The 15810-nt window shown below is 39.8% G+C and overlaps 1 protein-coding gene across 10 annotated transcripts in view; it reads right to left on the bottom strand.

Annotated features, from left to right (window-relative positions):
• LOC122564562 (cadherin-12-like) overlaps nucleotides 1-15810 on the bottom strand; it is a 584392-nt gene that overhangs the window by 35442 nt on the left and 533140 nt on the right. The window lies entirely within an intron of this gene.

Here is a 15810-nt window from a genome sequence, read left to right as displayed (position 1 = left end):
AACAAAACATAGAAACATAGAAAATAGGAGGAGGAATAGGCCATTCATTGCTTTGAGACTTATCCTCATTCAATATAATCATGGCTGATCATCCAGCTCAGTTCCCTGTTCCTGCTTTCTCCTCATACCCTTAGCCCTAAGAACAATATCTAACTCCTTCTTGCAAACATCGAATGTTTTGGCCTTAGCCACGTTCTGTGGTAGTGAACGCCACAGACTCCCCAATGTCTGCGTGAAGACTTTCTCTTTGTCTCAGTCCAAAATGGCCTACCCTGTATCCTTACTTATCCCTAATTGTAACAACTGGTTCTGGACACCCTGGTTATCAGGAAAATCTTTACTGTATTTACCCTGTCTAGGCTAACTCATAAGATGACAAGATAAAAAGGATACATTGTGTACAGCTGGGCATTTTATAATAAATATTCTGCATATCCCAAAGGTTACCTGTTGCATTAATTTTCTCCCATTCCTTCCTTTGTTTAAGGTTCTCACTTTTCACTATGTTGCAGTTTCACTGGATGGCCATAAACTTTCAGCACACCTCAAACTGCACTTCAACATTCTACACTGAAGAGAACACAGTCTAATATTTTATTGATTCACGGGCCTATATTTGTTACCCACGGACAAATAAGAGTGTCCCATCGCTGGGAGTCTGGAGTTACATTCGGACTGGACCTGGTAAGAACAGTACCTTTCCTTCCCTAAAGAATAGGTCAATTTTTACAACAATAGGCAATGGTTACATCATTGCCCTTAAAGTAGTTGTTAATTACAGATTTTTATTGAATTCAAATTTCACTGTCCTCCCTGGTGAGATTGGCACCCGTGCCCCAGAAGTTTAGCCCAGGGGTTTGGATTACCGGAACACTATAATGACTACTAACCACAATTTATAATATGAACATTGCAGCCCAGCAGAATTCTGTTGAATCTGCATTGCACAATGCTCTGAGGCCGATACCTTTTGTCTTAAAATACAAGTTCCAATACTAAGTGCAATCACACCAGATGGCGTTTGACCATGGCACTGTCAGGAAATTCCCATTGTAACTGAACATATGTTTAAGGACTTCAATTCCCACATGAGTTATGAATGTTCTGCTGAGCCAATTCCTCTAAAGAACAGAAATACTACTTTTCTGCTTGTCCAGGAGCAGAATCAGTATTCAGGAACTTCCTCAGACTTCACACTTGGCATTACCCAACTTTCACACCTCATATTTTGCAATTTCACTGACCATCTTCTTAGTTTCATTGATATCTTGAACTACATAATTTATTCATGTTGTCAAAAGCACAAGCAACACCTGCCACCTGGTATTGATAGTTCAACAACAATATCACAAATTTGCATTTATATACTACCCATAATGTTGAAAAATGTCACAACAACTTGCAGTTCTATTCTGCCTTTAATGTAGTAATCTATCAAATAATCTATCAAAACAAATTGAACTGTCAAATAAGACACAGCACCACATGAAGGGATATAAAAGTAGCTGATCAAAAACTGGGCCAAACAGGGAAATTTTAAGGACAAGTTTAAAAGAGGGAATGAGGAGGGAAGAGGAGAAGTTGACAAACTTAAGGAAGGAATCCCAGAACCTCGGGTCCAGGTACAAGCAAGCAGATTCAAAAACTGCTGATCAATTATAAACAAAAACAGAAATTACTGGAAAAGCTCAGCAGGTCTGGCAGCATGTATGGAGAGAAATCAGAATTAATACTTCAGGTTGAGTGACCCTTCCTCAGAACAGCAATCAAAAACCTCTTGTCTGTACATTAATCATAAAATAAATATTGTAAACATACATGTGTCAGTGAAGTGACAACCCATCTGCTTTATGTTTGTGTCTGGTCAAATTTGACTTGTCATGCAATGAACATATATAAGGTTTAAGAATGAAGTTTACTTTTGAAAAAAAAGTATTGTGCAACAATTAAAATGAATGATGGTTGAGAGCCCAGAATAGGAAGTGAGCCAGGACCTTGGAGGACTGTAGGATTTGCAGCAAATTACAGAAATACAGAGAAGCACGGCCATGGAGACATTTCAAGTGAGGATATGAACCTTCAATTTTCACCAAACCAAGAACAAACATTGGTGAATGAGTACCGGTTGATAGTTAGATGGAACTTAGTGCCAGTTAGGATGTGGGCAGCAGAGTTTTAGAAATATAGCCAGTTCTGATATAATGCAATAGTCCCATTCTTGTACAACCTTGCGTTATAAGAAAATTACGCAATAGCTGCACCATTTAAACTAATGCGTTATAGCCAACACAGGTAAAGAAAGTTTATGTTCTACAAATAATGGTCTAAATTTTTCAGTCTTGTTAAAGCCAATTTGTGTTGAAGAAATACGTGTTATAGCGGAACCAACTGTAGAAAAACAAAATGTCAGAGAAGCTCAGCAGGCCCGGATGGGACCTGTGCAGAGAGAAGCAGAGTTTCTGATGTGCTCTTTTTCAGATGTTGGGACATGTGAATCCTGCCACAAGAGGATGGGAATATCCGAGTTTATGGACAATAAATATGGAGACTGAAAGGTTAACTGCAAATGAACAGGGAGGTGTTAGGGAGTTGGACGTACACAGTCTTGGGGATAGCACTAAGATGTGCTCAAACGGCCAGTGTGGAATCAATTATGACACTAACGTTACACACAGCCTGATTCAGGCTAAGGCAATTGCCAGCAGGACAGAAGGAGCTGGTGGATGAAGAGTGGGGTGGGGAAGGGGGACTGGTGGTAGCAACTGAAGACAATCACTTCAGCCTACCTGCTGGAGGAAATGCCCAGCCATCCTGGACGGGGATGTCAGATAAGCAAAGTGACAATGTAGAGACAGTGAGGGTAGTGAGGGAAGTGATGGTGAGGTAGAGCCAGACATCGTCAGTATACATTGGAAATTTGGCATTGTTCACCCAGATGATGTTACCAGGAGACAGTGTGTAGATGAGAAATGGGAAAGGACCAATAATAAATCTTTGGAGGACACCAGATGGTTCAGGAACAGGACAAGAAGTCATTGCAGGTAATTATCTGGCTATGATAAGATTGATAAGAATCTTTACAGTGTGGAAACAGGCCTTTCGGTTCAACAAGTCCACACTGACCCTCCGAAGAGCAACCCACCCAGACCCATTCCCCTGCTTAAATTGATCTCTGACTAATGCACCTAACCGACACACCCCTGAACACTATGGGCAATTTAACATGGCCAATTCACCTAACCTGCTCCACACTGACCCTCCGAAGAGCAACCCACCCAGACCCATTCCCCTGCTGTAAATTGATCTCTGACTAATGCACCTAATTGACACACCCCTGAACACTATGGGCAATTTAACATGGCCAATTCACCTAACCTGCACATCTTTGGACTGTAGGAGGGAACCGGAGCACCCAAAGGAAACCCACACAGACACAGGGAGAATAAGCAAACTCCACACAGACCTTGGAATCAAACCTGGATTCCTGGGGCTGTGAGGCAGCAGTGCTAATAACTGAGCCACCGTGCCACCCCAAAAGTAAGAATGATGGTTTATTCAACTGCATCAGCAAGGCACTGTTAGGTGAAAATGTGGTCAAAATGAAAACCAAGCCAAAGAACATTATATAAAAAGGGTGACTATAAGCTTGCTCCAAGTTATATTTTTGAAAGAGTCTGAAAAGAGGAAGAGAGAAATGGAGGGATACAAAAGTTTCAGGAAGAAATGTCAGAATTTGGATCGTAGATCCCTGAAATTACAGCCCTCCACAACTCTGGAGAAAAGTAGATCAGTAGAGAGGTATGAGGTGTATGTTACAATGAAGACCATAACATTTGGCCATTCTGCCCATTGAATCTGTTCCATCATTCAATGAAATCATGGCTGATTTATTAAGCCACAACTCCACTTTAGAGTTGGAAGTCCTGTATGTCGTTGAGCTGCAGGAAGTCTTGGAGATAGGAAAGCATTTTGATACAAGCACCAACATTTTGTAGCATTGCATCATGGGATGCCCAAGTAGGTCAATAAGTGGAGAGATGATAAATGAGTTTGAATCAATGTGGCTTCAGATGAGTTTCACACAGTCACATGTTGAAGCTCACCATCTGCTTTGACCTCAATTGGAATTCCCAAATCTACATTACTGAAGCTGTCTTTGAGAATTTGAGCTTCCTCTATTTCTGTAATGTTCTATTATTAACTCTTAACACTTTAATAGACGCATTAAACAAGACTAGAACTATTTCTATTTCTGGGAATGCTCTCAGGTTTCTGAAAATAATGCAACTACCTGATAGACACCACTGGCCTCCACCTAATTTGTCATAGCTGTTCACTGTATTGTTTCTAATTTATTGATAATCTACTAAGATGAATCCACCTGTGAAATGGTTTCTCTTGTTCTTTGAATTTTTGAATCCTACATTGAATTATGCACTTTCACTCTTAGCCAAATAGTGCCATAGAGTCATGGAGTCATAGAGATGTACAGCACGGAAACAGACCCTTCGGTCCAACCCATCCATGCTGACCAGATATCACAACCCAAATCTAGTCCCATCTGCCAGCACTCTGCCCATCTCCTTCCAAACCCTTCCTATTCATATACCCATCCAAATGCCTTTTAAATGTTGCAATTGTACTAGCCACCACCACTTCCTCTGGCAGCTCATTCCTACATGTACTACCCTCTGTGTGAAAAGGTTGCCCCTTAGGTCTCTTTTATATCTTTCCCCTCTCACTCTAAACCTATCCCCTCTAGTTCTGGACTCCCCCACCCCAGGGAAAAGATTTTGTCTATTTATCCTATCTATGCCCCTCATAATTTTGTAAACCTCTATAAGGTCACCCCTCAGCATCCGATGCTCCAGGGAAAACAGCCCCAGCCTGTTCAGCCTCTCCCTGTAGCTCAAATCCTCCAACCCTGGCAACATCCTTGTAAACCTTTTCTGAACCCTTTCACGTTTCACAACATCTTTCCGATAGGAAGGAGACCAGAAATGCACACAATATTCCAACAATGGCCTAACCAATGTCCTGTACAGCCACAGCCACAACTCCTGTACTCAATACTCTGACCAATAAAGGAAAGCATACCAAACACCTTCTTCACTATCCTATCTACCTGCGACTCCACTTTCAAGGAGCTATGGACCTGCACTCCAAAGTCTCTTTGTTCAGTAACACTCTCTAGGATCTTACCTTTAAGTGTATAAGTCCTGCTAAGATTTGCTTTCCCAAAATGCAGCACCTTGTATTTTTTCTAAATTAAACTCAGTCCGTCTTACTGTCCTATTCCTTTATAAAAGCAGAAAGCACCTTACCTTCCTCAACTTTGCTTGTGGAAATTTCAAGGTTTCCATAACAACATTCATCTGTCCAAATAAATATTACCTAATTTACTTAAATTTTAATTGTCTCTTTTCATCTGTAGCTCGTGGGTGTTTATTCCTGAAAGAATGTGGTCTCACGCATGTTTCACTGTGGTATTGAGCAAAGTTTCTAATAAGCCCATATAATTCATAATTTCTCAACAGCCAGGCAAAGAAAATTGTTGGACCTTTGTCACAGGTGTCTCATGATGTGAATAGGATACATTTTATTCCACCAGTATACCTTCTAATTGAATTATTTCTTTCCAATAAAAGCGTTGCTGAATAAGTTTTTGTTTTGCCCACACATGAGATGTGGGTGTCACTGGCTGAGCCAGCATTCATCGTCCATCCCTAATTGTCCAGAGGGCAGTTTAAGAGTCAACCACAGTGCTCTGGGTCTAAAGTCACATGTCAGCCAGACTGGGTAAAAGTGGCAAATTCCCTAAACGTGATTAGTGAAGCAGATAGAGTCATAGCAGCATAGAGATTTACATCAGTCCAACTCATCCATGCTGAGCAGATATCCGAAAAAAATCTTATTCCATTTGCCAAATTTTGGCCTATATACCTCTAAACCCTTCCTATTTGTATACCCATCCAGACGTCTTTTAAATGCTTTAATTATACCAGCCTCCATCACTTCCTCTGGCAGTTCACACCACTCTCTGTGTGAAAATGTTGTCCCTCAGATCCATTTTAAATCTTTCTCCTCTCACATTAAACCTGTGCCCTCTAGTTATGGACTCCTCCAACCCCAGGGAAAAATACCTTGTCTATTTATCCTATCCTTGTCCCTCATGATTTTATAAACCTCTCTAAGGTCACCCCTCAGCTTCCGACACCCCAGGGAAAACAGCACCAGCCTATTCAGCTTCTCCATATAGCTCAAACCTTTTAACCATGGCAACATGCTTGTAAATCTTTTCTGAACCCTTTCACAACATCCTTCCTATAGGTGAGTTTTGGCAATAATCAACAGCCTGTAAATGATCACTATGGGACGAGCTTTTGATTCCAGAGTTTTATTAAAGTCAAATTTCATCATCCACCACAGTGAGGTTTAGACCCATGTGCTGAGAATATTTGCGTGAGTTCTGGATTACTGTACCATTAAGTCAATGCCACTCCATATTGTTGCTGCATGGAAACGCAGAGGCAATACTGAGCATTATTTGTCTATCAGTTATTAATTAAAAAGATTTGGAGGGGCCGGTGTTGGATTGGGGTGGACAAAGTTGAAAATCACACAACACCAGTTTATAGTCCAACAGGTTTATTTGGAAGCACTAGCTTTCGATGTGCTGCCTCAGAACAACCATCTGATGAAGGAGCGATGCTCCGAAAGCTAGTGCTTCCAAATAAACCTGTTGGACTATAACCTGGTGTTGTATGATTTTTAACTATTTAAAAAGTTAGAGCTTTTCTCTAATTATCGACAGTTTTCTATGACTTTCTCTGTGCAGATGTGTACCAGCATCGAGCTTATGAAATTTATTTTTAAAAGTCTGAAACAGCAGCAGCAACCTTGCAGAAACTATCACAGACACAACGGAACAGCATTGAGATGAGGATTCATAGTTGTTAATGATTATGCCCTGATGATCTACATGGCTTCTTTCGCTCTTGCTTTTGTTTGCTTTACCACCCTCAGAAACAACCCCCCCACCCCCTCAGTGATGAACAAACTTTCACGCTCAACTCAAAGACTTCCAATACATGCAGCAGCATGCAATGTGAGACCAACAAGAGAGGGAGCTACAACAAAAAAAAAGACAGAAGGTTGTTGTAAATTGAGCGAGAGAGGAGCATGCTCTCCATTCAGGCTCACAGTTGTGTGAAATTGCAGCAAAATTTATGAGTTTTTTTTAAAAAGAAAGCTGATTAATTGAGAAGGCCAGAGAACTACAATGGCCAGTTATATAATCAGAAACACTGCAAATCTTCACATGCATTCCCTGTGGGACAAAATGTACTTGTTTTGTCTGTTGTCTAAAATGAGGGAAATCAACTTCATTCACCAAACCATGTTCGGACCCTGATAATGAGGTTGCCTTAATGGGTGTGTGGGCAGTTGCATTGTATTTCCATTGTGGGGAAAGGAGAAACAACATGGAGCAAGATTCAGCTTTATGGACAAAAAGAACACTTCAAATGACGCTCAGCAAGTTTGTGCTATTTTAAAGATACCCGACAAAAATAAAACAATATAAACACATGGTATATTTTGAAAATGTCAGTATCACACATTATTCCACAGATGGAAAAAGAGCAGATTGTAACTCTGTCTCACATGTATTCAGACATACTGCTAATATTAGATTTAAGTTCAATCAACTACCACTAGATGGAAGACAATGTATATATTGGTGTGAAAAGATGTTCATAAAACTCAACCAGAAAATGCAGCAGTCTGCAGAGTCAAATGCCCTTTATAGAGGGAACAACACACACATTTTCTGGGTAAATGAACAATGCTCTAACTTACTGAACAATCACTTAACACAAAAACAATAATATCATTAATTTTGCTTTCCTTATGATCTTGCAAAGGCTTCCTCCCCGGTAATAGTCAATGTGCACCTTAAAAGCTGGGCTAATTTTGCTGATGTCAGGTTTGATTGCCAATTCCTTCATATCCTGTCCACGTGATGGCCAGGAATCACAGAGGATTGGCGTTAGAGGCACTAGTTTTGTTGGAAAATACTTGATCAATCTGTTATGCATGTACTCAATGAAGCTCTCCGTGTCAAAATGCCATGGCCTAGAATTTACTGCAATTGTAGGTAGAGTTTGAATTGAATTGAATTCAATAGCTTAGTGGTCACATGTACACAAAGAGGACAGCAAAACGTTTATGTCACCATGTACAGCTCCATCCCAGATACAGAGAACCTAGGTACAATCCTTAGTTACGGAAAAGAGAAAAGAGGAATAAAAAGTTACATTCCAGCTACACGCAGTATGACCATAGGGCAGAAAAAAACAAAGAGCTATGTTAATAAAGCAAACATCACAGTCTCTCTACAAAGGCTCTCCACAGCAGACCAGCACAGAGGGCCACCCCCATGGTCTGACCACTGGCTGCGGCAACGCTCCGGACTGGGACCTTACTGCCACACCTCGCACTGGGGCGTTACTGCCACACTCTACTCTGGGCCACTGGTCACCAATCTCCCTGCTTCAGAGTCTGTGGCAAGGCTGTCTGAGGCTGAGAGAAGGGACAGAAGGGAGAGTAGGGAGGAGACCAGCAAATAAAATGCAAAAGAAGTTGCCATAGTTCCAAAGGACCAAGGGGCTGCTCTTTCATGGGAGAGAGAGAGAGATTTTTTTTTTAATTTCAAAAATATACTTTATTCATATATATTTAATCTATACAATTGGACATGTCATCATTCTGTAAACATTCCATTTCTTTGCATATCAAAACAGGGTAATCATTCCTATTCACAGGTTAGTGCGATTACATTGAGCTGAGGCGCCAGCGGAGCCCAAGATAGATAGATGCTGGTCGTGGTTTAACCTAAGGGTCACTCTGCCTCAGGTGAGGTGATAGATAGATAGATGCTGGTCGTGGTTTAACCTAAGGTTCACTCTGCCTCAGGTGAGGTGCGGGACAAGAGGTTGAGAAGGACGCTCCTTCATGGTACCCTCAAGAATTTTTTTTGTTGTTTCGTTTTTTTTTCTTTTGCACAGGTGTGTCAATTTTTATTTAACTTCCACCATCAGGAAGAAAGGAAGCACCCAATTGGCCAGTGACAAGCAGTGTCCATCTCAGAGGGCAATGCTGCATGCGCTCAAGAATTTATTGGAACCAATGAACAAACAGCCCCTGTTGTAAGTGAGACTTATCCTTTGTCCAGTGGAGATTATGGGTAACAGACGAGGTCGCTACACAGCTTTTGGGAACTGATTAAACTATTCAAGTGATGGGATATCACTTACCTCATTAGATTGAAGGATTGGTAAATGCACAGTGCCAGATTTGAGATGGGATTGTGGAGACAAGTGAAAGAATTCAACATCAAATCAGCTACAGAAATAATTTTAGTATTGTTTCATTGGATTAATAAAGAGATTAGGTCTTGATGGAATGGAACTCCACAATTATAATACATAATTTTCAATGACAGAGGGATGGAATAACTGTAGTGATAACTATTATGGAGAAGGTATTTAGATTGAAAAGGACAAGGCTTAATTTGAAAGGTGGATGTCAGTCACATCAATAGTGTGAGTTGAGCATCTGCATATCTTTTGATGATGAGGCTACTCTTTTTTTGTGATGATAATAGTGCATTATTCTCACTCAGAGGGAAATGTCTGGATTTCTGCATGTTTCCCACACCTGTCCCTTACTGAAATCGCTCTACTGTTTGCATTCAAGTAGCACAGAACATTGTTCATCTCACGGTCAGTTTGATAGCAAATCAAGAGCTAAAAGCACTCATGAAAATGTCACTGTGTCACTCCCATAGAACACCATAATGTGAGACATGACATTCGAGCATACCAGCTGATGGCTTTATGCTCTTACACTGAAATCAGACAACACAAAGTCAGAAATGAAAATCCCCAGCCTACCTTCACCAAGAGACCAATTGAAAGTTCGCAAATTAGTTAGAAACACATCAATCGTCAGCCTGGGCTGGAACCTGCTGCTCTGCCTTGATTAAAATTGATTCACAGATTGTGGGTGTCACTGGCAAGGACAATGTTCATTACCAAATGACTAATTTCGAGAGGATATGCGGTGAGTTGCTCTCTTGAATCCAATTGAGCAGTTTGCTAACCCATTTCAGTCATACACATGTGGGTTTGGAGTCACATGTAGCCAGACTAGCTAAAGATGGCTAATTCACTTCCACAAAGAGCATTAGTGAACAAGCTGCATTTTTTATGTATGAGTCCATTGGTTTCATTGTCACTATTTATTGATACACATGTTTTATTTGCAGGCTAACTTAATGAATTGAATTATGACTTTCCTAGCTTCTAGTCAGGATTTGAATACATTTGGCCCATAAATTATTGGTCCAACACAATCAGCAATATGTTATTGTCCCTTGTATGGTGTTACATGGAAAAAATATAGGGTAAGGGCTGGAATTCCTCCAAATTGGATTTGTTCAGAACAGATGGGTTCCCTGAATTTGTAAACCAAGAAAAAAGATAAAACCCTTACTTTCCAAAGGTTCGTTTAAAGCCCACCTAAAAACTTAACAACTAGGAGCAGGAGGAGGCAGTTCAGCCCCTTGAGCCTGCTCTGTCATTTAATACAACCCTGGCTGATCTCATCTGGGCCTCAACTCCATTGTCCTGCCCACTCCCCATAACCCTTCAACCTATTCCCTCATTAATAACCTGTTTATCTCTTTCTTCAATGCATTCAGTGTCTCAGCATCCACTGCATTCTTGGGTAGTGAATTCTACAGATTTACGACCCTTTGAGAGAAGTATTTTTGACTCATCTCTGTTTTAATTCTGCCACACCTTATCCCAAAGCTATGATCTCTCATTCTAGTTTGACCCACAAGGGTCTTCTCACATTCTCTCTATGTCAACATTGTCAATTCCTTCTAAACTCTTGCAGGTATATAGGCCTAAACTGCTCAATCACTCTCTTAATAATACAAATCTTTCATCTCTGGAATTAATCCAGTGAACTCCTCAGAACTTCCTCTGATGTAATTAAATCTTTTCTCAAGTAAGGGGACCAAAATTATACAATATTCCAAATGCGATCTGATTAATGCCATGTTCAATTGCAACAAGACATCTCTACTTTCCTACTCTATTCCTTTAGTAATAAATGCCAAAATTCTAGTTGCCCTCCTTTTTACCTATTGGGTACTTTGTACCTTAGATAGAGCCGTGTGTCAGTGACATTGTGACACTGCACAGATGACCCTTTCGTAACCGAGTACCCATGAGAATAAACCTTATTCTATTCCATTCTCCTGTACCTGTGTACTAGCTTTTTGCAATTCATGCTGGAAAACAGACCTCTCTGCACTAAAACATTTTTTAAGTTTTTTCACTATTTAAATAGTACATTGCCTTTCTATTCTCCTCACACATTTCCACGTTAAACTCCATGTGCCAAATTTTGGCCCAATCACCTAACATATCAAGTTAAATCTCTAAATTTCTTATTTCTTTATTGCAACTTACTTTTCCATCTACTTTATTGTCATCTACAAATTAGGCTATAGTACATCTATCCCTGCATCTAGATCATTAATATAGATCGTAAATAGTTGGGCGGAAAGTCTGAACCCTTGAGCACTAATGGTTACAGCCTGTCAAACAGAAAAATACCAATTTATCCAACTCTCTGCTTTCTGTTGGTTAGCCAATCCTCCATCCACGTTAATATATTACCCTTAACCCAGTGTGTTCTTACTTCGAGTATTATCCTTTTGTGTGGCACAGTGCTGGGCAGGTGACAGAAATTCTGACGTTGACCCTTATGTTCCTGACTGATTAATTATTTTCTTGTTAAATGTGGAAGGAGTTCACTCAGGGCTTTGTCTTTGACTGAGATGGGAGTACAATGCTGTAATTGTCTTGAGAAAAGTGTTTTTTATTATGCATACTTGATTGATGACTGTATGATCCATCATAAAGGTCACGAGAGGGAACAATCCTGGTCTAATGCCCTCCCAGGGATTTTTGTGCTGCTATTTAAAGTCATAATGCTGGTTCAAGGGGCAGTTAGGAAATGAAGGCATGAGTGGCCTCCTTTTGTGCTGTACTGATTCTGTCAACAGACTTTGAGGCTAGTGTTACACAAATTTATCACCATTTCACATTTCATCTGACTTGGAAATTCAGTAAACCCATTTAAATGTGTTCCAAATTAGGAACATTGACAATCACTCTCTCATAATTTCTCCCCCATAACACATTTCACTCTTTTAACCTTTTGTAATTCCTTTTTGGAAATAGAGTCAAAGCTTTAATAAACTCCCCCATCATTTAATTATTATTATGTTCTAATATTCTGCAGTTTTGGCTCTGTAACAACCTTTCAATCTTCATTTTATGTAATTTCAGTACAATTTTAAATATCATTAATGTCACTTAACTGAGATCATGTCTCCACAAATTACAGATGAAGGGAGAACGTTGAAAGAAAGAATTTATTCTTATTTATGAAGTAATTCCACAAAGGCTGGTATCCCGTCAAAGTCACCATTTATTTACACATGGGCAGTACTTGACACTGGTCCTCAGAGCTAACTCCCAGAGTGAAGAGAACCTCTGACCCTCCTGTTTATATCTGTCAGCCAGGGCTCCCCGATTGGGCCAGATTAACAGCCTCAATCAGGGAACTCATATTCTATGCAATCCACTTGGCTGATGTCATTACAATCACTACATTACATGAGCTGCATTCTGGTATTCTATGATTACACTTGAAAAACTAGAATAAATAAGTGTCCACATAAAGTATCACTTTGACACTGTGTGTGATGAATTCCTGACTGACATAACAAGCAGCAGATATGCAATATAATATTCTATGTTAATGGGATATATGTTGACAGAAACTACTGACAAATTGCTCTGTTCAATATTATCCCAGAAGGTGTAACAGGGAATCTAAATAAGCCAGAATACTGGGATTATAGGCATGACTTTCTTTTTGAATTATTAAACATCATTTAATGATTTGACTTTCAATGCAAGGGAACAAGCTGCAAACTTTCAGCAAAATTCCAACCTGACTTTATCTGGAGGTGACATACTGGGAGCAATTTTAACCAAATAAAGCAAGTAGAAAACACCTGGGATCAGGTGGAACACTGATTTTACACTAGATTCAATCAGGGCATTTTCAAACCTTACCAACAATTAGAAAGCTAACAGAATTAGGTACTGCAAGAATATAGTAAAACTAGTAAGTGCAGATGCTAGAAATCTGAAACAAAAGCAGAAATTGCTGGAGAAACTCAGCAGGTCTGGCAGCATCCATAGAGAGAGAAAGCAGAGTTAATATTTTGGGGCAGTGATTCTTCTTCAGAGTTGAAGACTTTGTTGGTTTTATACTCACTTAATTTCACTCTTAATAATCGTGCTGACTGATTTTAATGAAATGCTAAATGAAGACTGTTTCGGGTAAAGGTTTGTGATGGCACCTTGGGAGTGGAAAGGCTGAAGCTGGCAGCATTAATGAGTACTGTTTGACTTTCAATACTTGGAGGATGGTTCTTGTCGATGCTGACTGGTGAATCCCCAACCTGGCATTTCAATTTCCATTGGTACACTCCGCATCCACCTTTACTTGGTGTTCAATTCCCACATCAGCAAAGTTCCAACTCTTCAGGAGCACATAGTACCCATTATTGTATCCTTTGACGGTATCTGGGTATTTCTGGCAAGGCCAGTATTTGTCACCAATCCCTTTCTATTCCCAAACTGAGTGGCTCGCAAGTTCACTTCAAAGGAGCAATTAGGAGGCAACCATATTGATGTGAGACAGGAGTCATATGTAGGTCACATGGAGGATATACTTCACCATGACATTGGGGAATGAGATGGATTTTTACAACACTTGATGTTGCATACATTAGTCACTGATGCTGACATTTGTTTTGATTCTAAAGTTAATTAATTGAATTTAAACTCCTTCAGCTGACATGGTGGGATTTGCACCCCTGCCCCGGAACAATAGCCTTGCCCTTTGAATTACCAATCCAGTGACATTGTCACGTGATCACCATCTCCCTCTCACTTTCTGCAATCGGTTTTATTATTCGGAAGAAGCATTGTGCACTGACTGTCAGCGCATTGTGCAGCATTTACCCATGAATTCAGACTTGGAGATTAATGACTGCAACATAAAAAATGCCAGTTTACTAAGAAAGTGTAACATTGGCACATTGTACCATTAAACAACAGGATCATCAGCTTACTTTTCAAACAACAACATTAACGTACTGGAGATAACCCAAGAACTACAATTCTCCTTTCTGGCAGAGTGTGCCTGCACTTGATTGGAGTCAAACTAAAATCATTAGCAAGAACATTACCTTCTTTGGTTTCAATGTTTAAATTACTTCTGAATTCGTTATGAAGGTATGTTTATTGAGCAACTAAAGTTGTCTCCCAAGAAACAGCATAAAAATATTCACAACATGCATCAGCTTCACTATCATGCAGAAAGAAAAATAGATCAATGCTGGCAACCAATTTAGAATTGTCAGTTGAGCACACAGTATGGTGCACTTGTGTGTACTGGAATCTACAATTATAATGCACAAGGTGCTGTGCTTTGTAGACAGATAGACATGTGTATGCATTGTACCTGTTTAATTCATTCCAAGATCCCGGACTATGTGCTGAGGGAGGGACTAAAGCTTGGGATAGCTGCCCACCAAAGTGCAGTGGGGAAAGACCATTATCTAAGGTCTTTCTGCTGATCTTAAATAAGGGTCTTTTCAGTGTTGGACCCTCCCAATGCTTTACATACATGTAAATATAACCTTGTACAGATAGGAAATGCCTTTGGTTTGTTTACTGGACAGAGTCAAACTCCAGTGTTTGTTTATTTTTTCATATGCTATTGTACAGATCTGAGCTGCTTTTGTGACTATATAATAGCTTTATGAAAAAAGTATATTTTTGTAATTAAAGAAACTGTTTTGATTCCACAAAACAGGTACCAGACATTCTCTAGTTCATCTTTGGCTCCTTGTGAAATAGTCAAATAGTAATAGTCAACGTGCCGAGTTTAAAATTGAAACAAAACATGACAGTTAACTGTCAATCATCATTAACTGGCAATTTCTTCATGGCAATGCATCAATTAATTACAGTCCATTTTCCAGCCAATCAGCCTCTCTTCTTAGGCAGTATCAGTTTTCCCTCTACTTTGGTGTTTCTTGCAAAATGGGAGGCTTTGATAAACACATCCACTGGATGTAGATTAAAAACAAAAGGGTGTGATTTGAAAAGTCTGGCACATTACTCATAGTTTGTAAAAGTAAAAGAAAAACTTGCACAGCACAAACCACCCAATGTCCCAACGTGTTTTGTAGCTAGTGAAGTATTTTTTGAAGTTTAATCATTATCACAATATAGGAAGTGGTGCAGCTAATCTGCACACAACAAACTCTAAGAAACTGCGATGGAGTGTCAACTCTGTACACAGTGAGATTTAAGCAGACAGACTTTACAAAGCTTACAACAAGGGTTTCTTTGTTCACTGATATCAAATCTTCTACAAATATTAAAAGTTTAACTTTGAGAAATAAGCAATTTACATGGGATCCTCATGCTTACCCACAGCACTGCAACCCCCTCCAACCCTACACCCCATCCCTCCATCATCTGAGGCCATATTATCTATTTTTTCAGTGATATTCACTGAAGGATAAATATTGGCCAGGGCAGTAGGCAGAACCCCAAAATCCCTTCAAAATAAAACCGG

Source organism: Chiloscyllium plagiosum, chromosome 29 (assembly GCF_004010195.1).
Source record: "Chiloscyllium plagiosum isolate BGI_BamShark_2017 chromosome 29, ASM401019v2, whole genome shotgun sequence".
Classification (NCBI taxonomy): domain Eukaryota; kingdom Metazoa; phylum Chordata; class Chondrichthyes; order Orectolobiformes; family Hemiscylliidae; genus Chiloscyllium; species Chiloscyllium plagiosum.
Note: the sequence above shows the minus strand (reverse complement) of the source record. Positions and strands in the feature narration are given on the sequence as shown.